The sequence below is a fragment of the Lactuca saligna genome, chromosome 1 (genome assembly GCF_052625555.1).
Source record: "Lactuca saligna cultivar CGN05327 chromosome 1, ASM5262555v1, whole genome shotgun sequence".
NCBI classification, from domain to species: Eukaryota; Viridiplantae; Streptophyta; class Magnoliopsida; order Asterales; family Asteraceae; genus Lactuca; species Lactuca saligna.
Window position 1 is genome coordinate 33,795,754 of NC_136417.1, and position 14,380 is coordinate 33,810,133.

The window sequence follows — 14,380 nt, forward strand, 5'->3', positions numbered from 1 at the left end:
TTTTCAAAAAGCTTTATCTTATACGACACGCTTCTTTTTTCAAACTAACGCGGCTCTTTCTATAACCTGCTTCTGCCCTCCTCCCACGATCACACAAGCAAAAATGGCTCACATATCGACTTGGCAATTGCAAAGAAAGTTGGTCCCTGCTGAAATGGAGGAACCAAAACTTGACCCCATTAAGAATTCAAGGAAAAGGAGAAAGACGGAGAAATCAGCTTCAACGAAGGTGAAAGCTCACAATTAGAAGAAACCCCGTCCGAAAAAACCCGGATATCAACGTAATTCAGTTGTTTACGACCGTTCTTGCTCGTTTTCATACGGAATCATCACGCAAGTTGCTATAATTTTAGTTTGATTTTTTGTAGGTAGGAAATGGGGCTGACAAGCAGCTGAAATCGTGCCATCAATGTCATAGGAGTGAAAGAGATCACGTTGTTGAGTGCAAGAAATGTCAATCGAAGAAATATTGCGTCACATGCATGACTAAATGGTAGTAATTTTGAACTTGTAATTACATTTTTTTAAGAGAATCATGTACAACTTTGTGATTATGTGTTCGAATTGAAATAGATACCCCAAGATATCGGAGGAGGAGTTTATCAAGGCTTGCCCTTTTTGTCGCAAAAATTGCAATTGCAAAGCATGCTTGCGTGGATATTCACCTAAAGTTAGTTTTTTTTAAGCAAACTCTTGGTTATTGTTAGTTTGTTACCTGTGTAATTCCACATACTCATAACAAAATAGTTTATGCAGGTGATGCAGGGGTATTCTTGCTCCAAACCTGATAAAATTCAATACTCAGAGCATATCATACAAAAAGTTTTGGCTTTTGTGAAACGTCTGAATGCAGACCAACTAGGGGAGAAGTTAATAGAGGCTAAGGTTAAAGGTAGCTTATTTTGATTCCTTTTCTAAGTAAGATATTCAAATACTTAAAACTATAAACAAAAACCATATTTATTACTTTCCTAATATTATCTCATTGGACAGGATTGTCTCTATCATACTTACAATTGCAAGACGCTGAATGTGAGGTGGATGATAATATATACTGGTAGGAGTCTTGCTCTCATGGGATGACTACTTAATATTGTTAAAGAATGTTATTGTGTTAATTATATAAAGGTATTAGAACTTATCTTTTTGTTTAATGACAAATGTGGAGCATATATCTTTGACTTATATAGAAGCTGTGAATGTGGTAATGATTTATGCCTTGTATGTTGTCAAGATTTACGTGAGGGAAATATGGGTATGAAATCTGGATGGAAGTTCTCTATAGATGGTAGCATTAATTGCCCACCAATTTATATTGGTGGGTGTAATGAGGGGATCCTTGAGTTGAAACGTATAATGCCTGTTGATTGGGTTGTAAATATGTTGGAGAAAGCACAAGAGATATACAAAATCAACACAAGTGATGATATTGATATTCATCAAACTTCTACCAAATGTGGCATGTGTTGTTATGATTTTGAAGCTAATGAAGAAAATTCTAATGGATATTATTTGTATTCTCTAAGTGCTAAAGACATTCAACCTCAACAAGACATGCAACATTTCCAATTGCATTGGTCAAAAGGCGAGCCTATAGTAGTCAATGATGTGCTTTCAACTTCCTCAGGGCTAAGTTGGGAGCCAATGGTTTTGTGGCGTGCTTTTCGTGACATCACAAAAAATAACAATCGTTCCCATACATGTGAAGTGAATGCAATCGACTGTTTTGATTGGAAAAAGGTGAGTGTTGATCTTCACAAATTCTTTAGGGGATACTCAGAAGGTGGATTCAAAAAGGAGATTTTGAAGTTAGAAGATTGGCAACCTTCTTGCTTATCTGAAGGAGAATGGCTACGTTATTTTGTTGAATTCATTAGCTGTTTGCCATTTAAAGACTACACACACCCTAAAACTGGCTACCTGAATGTGGCTGTTAAGTTGCCTGATTTGTCTTCCAAACCTGACATGAGTCCACGTATGGATATAGCTTATGGAAACTCTGTTACAAAGCTTCACTATGATAAATCTGATACTGTATGATTTCCTTTCTTCTTAAAATCCTATTATGCGTATGATTCTTTCTTCCTTGCATGTTTTTTTTAAACTTGCAGGTGAATGTCCTGACACATACTGGATCTCATATCCTTGCATCCACAAAGCTTAATAATACCAAAATGGTGAAACATCAAGATGAAGCTTTAGTTTGTGAGGAGGAAGGTGCTCTGTGGGACATATTCAGGAGGCAAGATGTACCTAAATTAGAGAAATATCTTTAGAATCACTCGAGTGACCTTATGCATGTTGATTGTCTTGCATTTGAGAAGATTGTTCATCCTATACATGATTGGATATTTTACCTGAACATAGAACATAAAAGGAAGCTGAAAGAGGAATTGGGTATGTCTTGATCTTGAGTATGTATTTCACTATTTTGGTGATTGTTTGTTATGTTTATACAGATTTATTGATCCTGATTAGGAATTGAACCATGGAGCTTCAAACAAAAGCTTGGTGATGCTGTTTTTATTCCAGCTGTTGTCTGTATCAAGTTAGAAACTTGAAGGTCAGATTAGGTTCTTGCTCACTAATACTTAATACTTGCATGAATGCAATATCGTTTTGTTTGTTATTAATTTTGCTGATTAAAAAAAACATCTCCTTATAGTCTAGTACGAAGATTGAACTTAACTTTGTTTCACCCGAGAGTCTTGGTGAATGCATCCGCTTACAACACGAATTCCGTATGCTTCCCAACAATCACAGGACCAAACAAAATAAGCTAAATGTAAAGTCTCTCACGAATTATAGTATTACTGATATTAATAAGTAATTTTATTATCTAACTTGCTACTTTTCTGCGGTATATTTAGATTGGGAAAATGATGCTATATGCATTAGACCATGCCATGATGGATTTGGCAGGGTTTAGTGATTCAAACAACCCCATTTATGATCTGAAGGTACATGAGACTTCAAACGGTACATAAACCATGACAATTAACCTATCTTTTAAATTTTCAATAATAGCAACGGTTGGGTGAATGATACTGAGAGCGGTGACAATTCTGACCAGACCAGCAGTAATAGTGGTTGACTGATCATACTCATGAAGCTTCTAGAAAATTGATGCCTGATGAAGGATTGTGTCGGGGGAATGTTGTTGGGACGGAGGTGAAAAAGCTACTGGAGGCTGTTGAACACCAATACCCAGACACATTTCAAGGGGTTCAAATTCGTGCAAAAGAAATGTGGATTTCCATTTTGAGAGAATTCCATGTGGTCATCAAAAGTTTTCTGGAAACATCCGTGGGTGAACTGGCGGAGGACCGGTTCGGGAGGATCTTAAATTTGAGAGGTTTGGATTTGATCTGTCGCGGGCCCATAAAAGGATGGACATGGTTGAGAAGCTTAAGTTTGGAAACGAGCCTTTACAACAAGAGTTGATGGTGTTGAAAGAATCATTAGAGCCATTGAAGGAAAGGTTATGTGGGAGATGGAAACAGTTTGTGGAAGCTCAGGAGATGTTGAAGGTGGCTCAGTTAGAATATGATAATGCTTCAGATGCTCTAAAGAAGAAGGCACGGGAGGTGGCACACAAATTTGGTGATGAATATGATCAGGTATTGAAGGGCCATCTTGGTTTCGGTATTTTGCAAGGCTACTAAACTAGCTCACTTGTGGACTACAAGTATTCAAAATCTATCTTTTGTAATATCTAACTTAATTATTAGAAACAAACCTCGTGCCACGCCATGTTGCGGAATTTTTGTATATTTAGGCAAGAGATAATTTACAGTATGATTAGATCTAATTATAACAAGTTAAAAACTTTAAAAATAATTTAAGGCCAAAAAGAGAAAAATGATAAATGATATGAAATACATCAATAAATTGGAAAATCCATCCATTTTCATCATCTTTGTATTTATCCAGTTTTGATGTGGTAGTAATCTTTTTGTGCTAAATAAACAAATCGTAAAAAATATTTTATTAATAAAAGTACATTTCAATGATTTTACTGATGTGTAAAAATTAAAAAAGTTTAATTGTAAAATCTCATAAAAACTATTTTAAACGAAATAAAGATAATGCTTTTAATGTGGATATTACTATTAGCCGAAGATATCTTTCAGATATCTTTCCTCATATTGAGAAAGTATTGTTATAGTTGATAAACTCTTCATTATAGATAGCGATAGGATATTGTATAAATATGGATTGTAAATCATTGGAATGAGACGGGTGGAAAATTATCAATTAACATGGTATCAGAGCACAAATATCATTAACCCTACCTCGCCTCCTGTTCTTTCCTGTACGCCATTTTTTTTTTCTCTTCTTCTTCAATGGACCCAAAATCTCACCCAGCCATCACAGTCACAAACATACGGAACTTCATTCCGTTTATACTGGAGATGGAGAGCGGACAGTACACCTCATGGGCAGAATTATTTCGCATCCATTGCAGGGCTTTTCAGGTTGCAGATCACATTGATTCTACCGTCATCCCTCCTTCAAAACCATCTTCTTCTTCTTCCTCAACCTCAACAGAAGCTGATAAAACCTCCACTGAAGCCGACAAAGCTAAAGCATCTGAGTTTGCAGCATGGTCACGACTCGATGCTATTGTTCTCCAATGGATCTACAACACAATTTCTAATGATCTGCTGCACACAATTTTGACACCAAACACCACTGCGTGTCAGGCATGGACTGCCCTTGAAAACATTTTTCAAGATAACCAGAGCACTAGAGCTGTCTATCTTGACAGCAAATTCGTCTCTACAAGACTTGATCAACACCCTAACATCTCCTCCTATTGCCAAGCCATGAAGATGCTTGCTGATCAACTGGCAAATGTGGGAAACCCGATTTCCAACCAACGTCTTGTTCTTCAACTAATTGCTGGTCTCAATGAAAGCTATGAAGGGGTCGCGATGATCATCCAGCAAACAACACCCTTACCTGATTTCTATGCAGTTCGCTCCAAACTCATCATGGAAGAAGCACGAAAAGCTCATCAGGCTGCTGCCACTGCTGTATCCCTAACCGGAGGCACCTCCGCTACCGCCTTGACTGCTTCAGCACCAATGACTCATCCAAATTTTGGAGATAGCAGCCGCCTTAACCACCAACAGGCAGATCCCTTTACCTCTCGTGGACGCGGACGGGGTCGAGGAGGACGCGGTCGTGCACGATCTTCCAACGGGCGTGGACGCGGTACCAACAATAACCAAACCCAACAGACATACAATCGGGGGTCCCGTCCCTATCAGCCATGGACTACACCGCCACCATGGGCTTTTCCCAACTATACACCATGGGCTTACCCCCCTTGCCCATATCCGACCCAGCAATATGGATCCTCCAGACCTCCATCAGTTTCCCCTGGGATTCTAGGCAATCGACCTCAGCAGGCCTATCCGGTATCAGAAATCAGCCACACACCAACCGATCTTGAGCAAGCTTTTCACACAATGGCATTACACCCACCTGATCAGACTTGGTATGTTGATACCGGAGCAACGTCACACATGACTCCCAACACAGGTAACTTCACGTCTTATATCAATAATGGTCTTTCTCAGAATGTCATTGTCGGTAATGGTTCCACTATTCCAATTCAAGGCACCGGTAATCAAACACTTCCTTACCCTTTTCCTCCTTTTATTCTAAAAAATGTTCTTCACACTCCAAATGTCATTAAAAATCTTTTATCCATTCGTCGCTTCACTATTGACAACAATGTTTCTGTAGAATTTGACAAGTTTGGTTTTGATGTGAAGGACTTCCAGACGCGGACTCTAATCCTCCGTTGCAATAGTACCGGTGCTCTCTACCCTTTCAAGCTCCAGTCAAATTCCCAAGTTACACAACCTTCTACTTTTGCTGCAATTACAAGAGACCTATGGCATCATCGCCTTGGCCACCCGGGCGCGGATGTTTTATCTTCTTTACGTTCTACTTTAAATTTTCCTAGATCAAAACCTTTTTCTTCTGTTTGTCGTTCTTGTGTGTTGGGTAAACAAATAAAACTTCCTTTTATTACTTCTCAGTCAATAACTCATTTACCTTTTGACATTATTCATACGGATCTATGGACCTCCCCTGTGTTAAGCTCTAGTGGTCACCGCTACTATATTTTATTTTTGGATGACAAAACCAATTATTTATGGACTTATCCTCTAGCCAATAAGTCCCAAGTTTTTTCCATCTTCATCCAATTCTTTGCTATGGTCAAAACACAATTCCATTACACTATTAAAACCATACAATGTGATAACGGTCGTGAGTTTGATAACCATCAATTTCACAATTTTTGCTCTCAAAATGGCCTTCAATTCCGCTTTTCTTGTCCGCACACATCTCCTCAAAATGGAAAAGCTGAACGTAAAATACGATCCATTAATAATATCCTTCGCACTCTTCTCACTCACTCAAACGTACCCATGCATTTTTGGCACCATGCCCTCCAACATGCTACGTACCTGTTAAACATTCTTCCCACCAAACTTATTGCCAATCTAACCCCTACACATCTTCTATATAATCTTCAACCCTCATATTCACACCTTCGTACCTTCGGTTGTCTATGTTACCCACTTACTCCATCTCCGACCATCCACAAACTCCAAAAACGTTCCCGACCCTGCATTTTCTTAGGCCACCCCATCAATCATCGAGGGTACAAATGTTTTGACATGCAAAATAAAACCATTATTATATCCCGCCATGTAATATTCGATGAAACTATTTTTCCCTATCTTAACCTATCATCATCGACCCCTACAACCCAACTACCATCAGACCCACACCCATTAATGTGGTCCGACTCCATTCAACCAACCCCCAACGCAGCTACGCCTCCCCCATTGGTTGACAACAATGCTCCGGCAACCACCCCATCACCTCCCCTAATCACTTATTCACGTCGTACAAGGCCTACCCTTCAACAACCGCCTTCCACAACAACAACCCCTTCTGGTTCGAACCCCCTACCAATCACCTCACAAACACCTTCTGTTCCTCCTACTCGTACCATCCACACCAGAAGTATGTCTGGCATTTCGAAACCCAAACAACACTACAACCTCCATACTTCTACCTCTCTCTCCCCTATCCCTCGAAACCCAATAGAAGCACTTAAAAACCCGGATTGGAATAAAGCGATGACAGACGAGTTTCAGGCCCTTATTGATAATAAAACGTGGGAGTTAGTCCCGAAACATAACAATATGAATATAGTGCGTAGTATGTGGATTTATCGTCATAAAACTAAGTCTGATGGTTCTTTAGAGCGATACAAAGCTCGTTTGGTTTGTGATGGCAGGTCTCAAAAAGCAGGTATCGACTGTGGTGACACTTTCAGCCCCGTGGTAAAGCCGGCGACAATTCGGACTGTTTTGTCCCTAGCTCTTTCTAATGAGTGGCAAATTCACCAACTCGACGTGAAAAACGCATTTCTACACGTACATCTACATGAAACGGTTTACATGCATCAACCCCCCGGATTTCGTAATCATTTGTATCCAAATCATGTATGCCTGCTTAAAAAGTCTCTCTACGGACTTAAACAAGCACCACGAGCTTGGTACCAAAGATTTGCTGACTACGTATTCACTATGGGGTTCAAACATAGCAAATGTGACCATTCACTATTCGTATACAAAAAGGGAACCCATACGGCCTTCCTCCTTCTATATGTAGACGACATCTTACTCATCACCTCCTCACCCGGATTACATCATAAGTTTATGATTTTATTAGCAAAAGAGTTTGCCATGAAAGATCTTGGACCCCTAAGCTACTTTCTTGGAATTTCGGTGTCTCGTCATAAAGATTCACTTTTTTGTCACAACAAAAGTACGCCACCGACATTTTGGAACGAGCAGGCATGACCTCATGTCACCCAACTTCTACACCAGTTGACAGTAAGGCCAAATTAAGCAGCACCGATGGAACTCTTTTGCCTGATGGGGGAATACAATATCGCCAGCTGGCAGGGGCTCTCCAATACTTGACCTTCACACGGCCAAACATAAGCTACGCAGTTCAACAAGTTTGCATGCACATGCATGCACCCCGAACATCTCATTTTAATGCTCTTAAACGAATTTTGAGGTATATTAAAGGTACTCTTGCTCACGGGTTGTATCTTCACAAATCACCTTCTAGGAAACTTATTGCCTATACCGATGCCGATTGGGCAGGTTGCCCGGACACGAGACGCTCAACTTCTGGTTACTGTGTCTACTTGGGCGATAACCTAATATCCTGGTCCTCCAAGCGTCAACTAACACTCTCCCGATCTAGTGCAGAAGCAGAATACCGGGGAGTTGCAAATGTCGTTTCCGAAACATGTTGGATCCGAAATTTGTTGTTGGAGCTTCATGTCCCTCCAACTACAGCCACACTAGTCTATTGTGACAATGTCAGCGCTGTTTACTTATCATGCAACCCGGTTCAGCACCAACGTACCAAACACATCGAGCTGGACATTCATTTCGTTCGGGAAAAGGTCGCTCAGGGTCAAGTCCGTGTATTCCACATTCCCTCTCGTTATCAGATTGCGGATATCTTCACAAAGGGTCTACCTTTCATTCTCTTTGACGATTTCAAGCACAGTCTCAACGTTCGTCATCCTCCCGATTCGACTGCGGGGGTCTATGAGACGGGGGGAAAATTATCAATTAACAATTACCAAATGAAATTTATGGAGAAAATATCATAGTAAAATTTAAATATTTAGAACCCTAAGAGTAAAAATTGGATAAAGAAACTAAAAACATTTGAAGGATGTTGGGGTGTCAAACCAACAAATGATGGGATAAAATAATATTAATATAACTTAAATCACTGCTTTTTCTAATACTAAAGATAGTATAGAGTAAGCTGGGTCGGTCCACAGAGATACGGGACTTTTTATCTTGCCATATTTTCACACATAATACAAGTAATATTGAAATGGGGGTTTGTATTTAAACTTGAATTAAACTTCATAAATAAGAAAGATTGAAAATAAACGCAGTAGAAGAAGTACATTTCCGATTCTGACTCTTATATATGTATTATGTTGAAAGATGTAATATGATTATAACTCATGTTCAATCTAGGTTGGTAAGTTGGATATTAATAAACTCTAATATCCAAATTGGCAAAAGTATTTTATTCAAAATAAGCTCTTTAAATAAAATTTCATTTAATTGATTCAACCCAAATAAGCTCTTGCATTAAATCATTAAATGACATTATGTTCTTGCATTAATTACCAACAATGTTTAACATTCCTCTTAAGCTTGGGAATATAAACATTTAATCTTTGATTGCACTAATTTTGATCTAATTACAACCAAGTAAGTGAGTGTTACTAACATCAAATCATAAAACATATACGAATTTCATGATTTGATTAACTAGATTGAATAGAACCCTAGTTCATTGATCAAGTGAAAAAGAGAACTAATCAAACACATGATTAAGATCAAATCAAAGATTACTAGATGTTAAACATAAGTCAAATTCAAGTTACAGTCTAACAACACATACTTAAGAATTCAGATTCGGAAATGATAATAAAATCAACCACACATATCTAGGTTGGACTACAAATCAAACAGGTTTAAACTTCAAATTGACTTACAAAAAGAAATTAAAGTGTTTTCCAAGTGTTAATCTACTTGCAAAAGCTCTGAAAATCGTCTCTTCTCCTCCCAAAATCCGACCTAACTCCCATAAAAACTGATTGTCTCGATTATAAGAAGACAAAAACCACTTTAAAACTGTCGAGACGTTTACACGGCCCGTGTAAATCAAAGGTGAGGGTTTACACGGCCGTGTAAACAAGAAAAGTAGAATGCTTAATTCTTCCAGGTCTTCGAAGTAGAATGTCCTTGCATATACGTTTACACGGCCCGTGTAAATCAAAGGTGTAAATTTACACGGTCGTGTAAACTCCTGTGAAGCCAAATTCTTCATTTCTTCATTCTCTCTCTTCAAAGCTCCAAAACTTCTACAACTTTGTCTCCAACTCTTGATAACTTCCTCCAACAAGATCCAACCTTCATAAGTCCCTGAAATATCCTAAAAGCGTGTGAATGGAATTGCATCATGAAAAATCCCGAAATTATACAAAATGCATGAGTCTAAACCTAAATGTAATGCAATTTTATGAACTAAAACTATAAAAAATGAATGCATGAAATGCACCTAACAAATCTCCCCAAGCTTAAACCTTTCTTGTCCTCAAGAAAGAACAAGAAGATTTAAACTAGAAAAGAAAAAAAAAGAAAATAGAATAGAAGAAAAGAAAATTAAAGTTAAGACTATTTATAACTTAATGCATGAAATCAAAACAAGCATGAAAAGATCCAACCCAATTACCCTGTTTTGTACCATAGTTGAGAATGTACCTGTCATGCCTCGAGTTAACTTTGCTTTAGTCTCAAAATATTAAATGATAATAGAAACAAGACTTTGGCTACTCCCTAGTACAACTCAACAGAATTAAAGATTACAACACTTATTCCTTTTCAATATTATCAAGTCAATTCTTGGAACAAATTATGGTCTTACTCTCGTGAAATTATATATGACAAAACATGCTCAACCATCTTTGTTTCATAAAATATAACAATGTTCGATTCCAGCTATTTGTTGGTCAACAACAATCTTTTTCTGAAAAATCTTTTCTAAAAATTCCCTAATATTTATCTAGATTGGTTACAAACTTCAAACCACTTACACCAGTTGAAGTAATTAACATTCAGTCCAATGTCATAAATTCAAATCCAAGTCCAAGGGAATCTTTTGACAGCCATTTATTTTTCCTAAACACAACATCTAATTAAACTATAAACACAACTATGTACAAACTTTCTAATTACACATTTTTTTTTATAAATAAAGCGCATGGCTTTCTTTGAAATCCATGTAGCAGGCTTTCAACCAACACATCCAAATCAAATGACCTTAGTGTGCTAGATTTAAAGAAATCCCTCGGGTTTACTTGCCCGAACCTCAAAGACCACAGATTAGCTTTATTTACTATTATTAAGTTCATGACTTTCTATGGAACCCATATAGCGAACTTTCAACCCAATCAATCCCAAACAATTTAGCTTTAGGTGATTAGGTGTAGAACACCCCTCAGAGTTTACTTGTTCGAATCCCAAAGGTCACAGATTAACTTAATAATAGTTTTTTTTTTTTTTTTTTTTTTTTTTTTTAGAACAATATAACACATATACAAATAACTAAGTTAACACATAACACTCTTATTAATTTGTTTATTTGGCCAATTTCCTTATATTTCCGTCCTTGACTTTTCTATTGTGGGACATCTCACGGTCTATTACCGTGAGGACTTCTAAGACATTTTTCGGCGGACTAAATGTTAACATGCAAAAACCCGTAAGTATAGTTGAAATCTATGTCCTCAAGCAGGGTATATAAAAGGGAATAAGTAGAAAGGACTTTTAAGAGCGCTGGAAGGTTGGACATTAAGATTTTGCATTCTTTTTATGAACTTTTGAATTTGGCATTTTAAGTTCAATTGAGCATTACTACTCATAAGACCGGTCATACGTCCCAAAGAATTAACTCACACCTGCTGTTATGCTTCAGTGTTGACAATCTTCTCATTTTCTGTTTTGCACAAGTAGCTTCGGGAGATGTGCTCGTGTGTGATTAACTTGCTTTTAGATTTTTTTCAATAAGAAAAGCAAGCCAATTTCAAGGCACATGACTCATTTACCTGCTCAACTGTTTTGAAAAGATTCGGTTGCTTGGGATTGGATCTTTTTTTTTTTTTTTTGAAAAATTTTCCATGCAGAAAAAAATGAAAACGAAAATGAAATGAAAATTAATGCAATATGTACAAAACTACATGCAACCTACATGCAACGGGATTTATGCATGGATGGATACCCCTCCCCAAGCTTAAAGTATAGCATCGTCCTCGATGCTTGGAGAGAGGCGAAGCCGTCCTATTGAGGACCGGGCGGAGGATATGGAGGGAACTGTGAAGGGTAATCTGTAGGATAGTAGGGAGGCCAGTGGGGTTGGGATGCTGATGGCTGCTGCGACTGTGTGGGGAGCACAAGAACTCTATGGATATCACTCAGCAGATGGTGAATGTTGCGGTTGTGCTGCTCTTGAGTAGCCCATCTTTGATCTTGCTCAGCCCACCGCAACTCTTGTTGGGCCCAATGCTCTTCCTGTAAGTTACGGTAGTCCTGAAAATCAGAAGTGATTTCAGCGACACCCGTATAAAGATCCAACGGTAACCTAGTGGCTTGCTACCTGGAGGTAGATCTACTAGTTCCCATGTATGATTTTGTAAGATAGATTCTACCTCATTTTTGATGGCTTCTTTCCATTGAGGTCCCTCAGAAGAAGTTACCGCTTCTTGGTAGGTTTTAGGTTCACTTTCCACCACATAGGTGAAAAAATCATCACCATATGATTTTTCAACTCTAGCCCTCTTACTTCTTCTGGGTTCTATCTTTTCCTCCTCGGATTGAGCTTGTTCTTCCTCTCGAACAGCTTCGTTATTTGGTAAAGATGGGCTTTCAACTTCTTTGTAAGTGTTGAAAACACTTTTGTCATGACACACGTGACGAGTAGCTCCCGTGTCAATCCACCACTCCTTTGAATTTGTGTTCATAAGATTCACTTCAGAAACCATAGCCGTGAGATCAGTTATCATGGCCACCAACTCCATGTTATCATTCACCATGTTTGCTTGACGGTTTTCCCTCTTAGGTTGAGGGCACTCCGAAGCCTTGTGACCCGGTTGGCCACAATTGTAGCACTTGAACTTCTTCTTGAAGGTTCCTGCCTTTGGGCCTAGATTTTTGCCCTTTGCTTTCCCTTTGTGAGGTCCCTTGCCTTTGCTTTTGGAAGTTTGACCAACTTCCACCATATGAACCTTAGAAGATTCAACTTCACTGCCTTTCTTCAAGGCCATTCTATTGTCTTCCTCAATGCGAAGATGCACCACCAGTTCCTCCACAGACATCTCCTTTCGCTTATGCTTAAGGTAATTTTTGAAGTCTATCCAACCAGGAGGAAGCTTTTCAACCATTGATGCAACTTGGAATGATTCATTAAGATTTATCCCTTCTGCATTGTTATCATGTATGATGACCTGAAGGTCTTGGACTTGACTCATAACAGATTTTGAGTCAACCATTTTGTATTCCAAGAACTTAGCAACAACATGCTTCTTAGTTCCAGCATCTTCTGTCTTATACTTCCTTTCCAACGACTCCCATAGTTCCTTAGCAGTTGCAACTTTACAACAAACATTGTAAAGTGCATTTGTTAGCCCATTCAACACATAGTTGCTACACAAAAATTCTGAATGCTTCCATGCATCCACAGTAGTCACAGATTGAGCATCAGCCTGCCCCTCAGCAATTACAGGAGCAGTTTCTGTTAGGAACCGAGCCAGGTTCAAGGTGGTCAAGTAGAACAGCATCTTCTGTTGCCACCTCTTGAAGTTCAGACCAGAAAATTTTTCAGGTCTTTCAGCATGGTTAGCCATAATGTTTGGAACTGGTGCATTTGGGTTCACAGCAGGGGTAGCACCAACAGCAGGAGTTCCAGTACCAACGGGAGTTGCAGACATACTGAAAAAATCGCAATGACAATCAAATATATTATTACAGGAAAAAAAATCGATAGAAACTCGATTTTAGAATAAAAGAACAGAAAAACGAAAATGTGTAGAAGAAAGAATAAAATCTGTTTAAGACTGTTAGTATAAGGTCTTCGATTTTCGTCTTTGAGAGGTTCCTGTAAATTAAGATTAGATGCAAACGATGTAGTTGAGGCTCGAGTTGGACTCGATTCCCTTAAACAGATTCGCCGTCTGTTCCCAGGGTACAACAACCTAAACAGTATTGTGTACTGCCGGAGATAACGACTTGCCTGAAATGCAGAGAAGGAAGAAGGAAGAAGAAGAGTAGTATATTCATTCGTGTGTCTGAATGAGAAGGCAATGGTCTTCTTTTATAGTCGAATTATGAAACGGAAAGAAATCACTAATTGATTGAGCATTTAGTAATAAATGTCATTAATTACGCAATTAATGCATCCGTTACAAAATTAGGGACCAAAACTACTGTCAACTTTGATTGAGCATTTAGTAATAAATGTCATTAATTACGCAATTAATGCATCCGTTACAAAATTAGGGACCAAAACTACTGTCAAGTTTAGCAAAAACGAGGGTAGTGCTCGCCCGAGTTTTCGGAGCTGCATTCGTGTCCATGCACGAGTTCGGTGTTTTGGTCTACGGAACCAAGATTTGAACCCCCCCTGCGTGCGGGTAGGAATTGTAACATAACCATAGACACAAGCTTGTAAGCCTTTCATG

General features: G+C 38.5%; 1 pseudogene across 1 annotated transcript; it reads left to right on the forward strand.

The window, feature by feature from the left end:
* On the forward strand, positions 1 to 3,811 carry LOC145032107 (lysine-specific demethylase JMJ27 pseudogene; annotated as a pseudogene). The gene is made up of 8 exons (XR_013677076.1): positions 1 to 281; positions 369 to 493; positions 574 to 670; positions 757 to 892; positions 994 to 2,397; positions 2,479 to 2,563; positions 2,666 to 2,785; positions 2,871 to 3,811. The product of XR_013677076.1 is annotated as a lysine-specific demethylase JMJ27 pseudogene (transcript).
* The last annotated feature ends 10,569 nt before the right edge of the window (positions 3,812 to 14,380 follow it).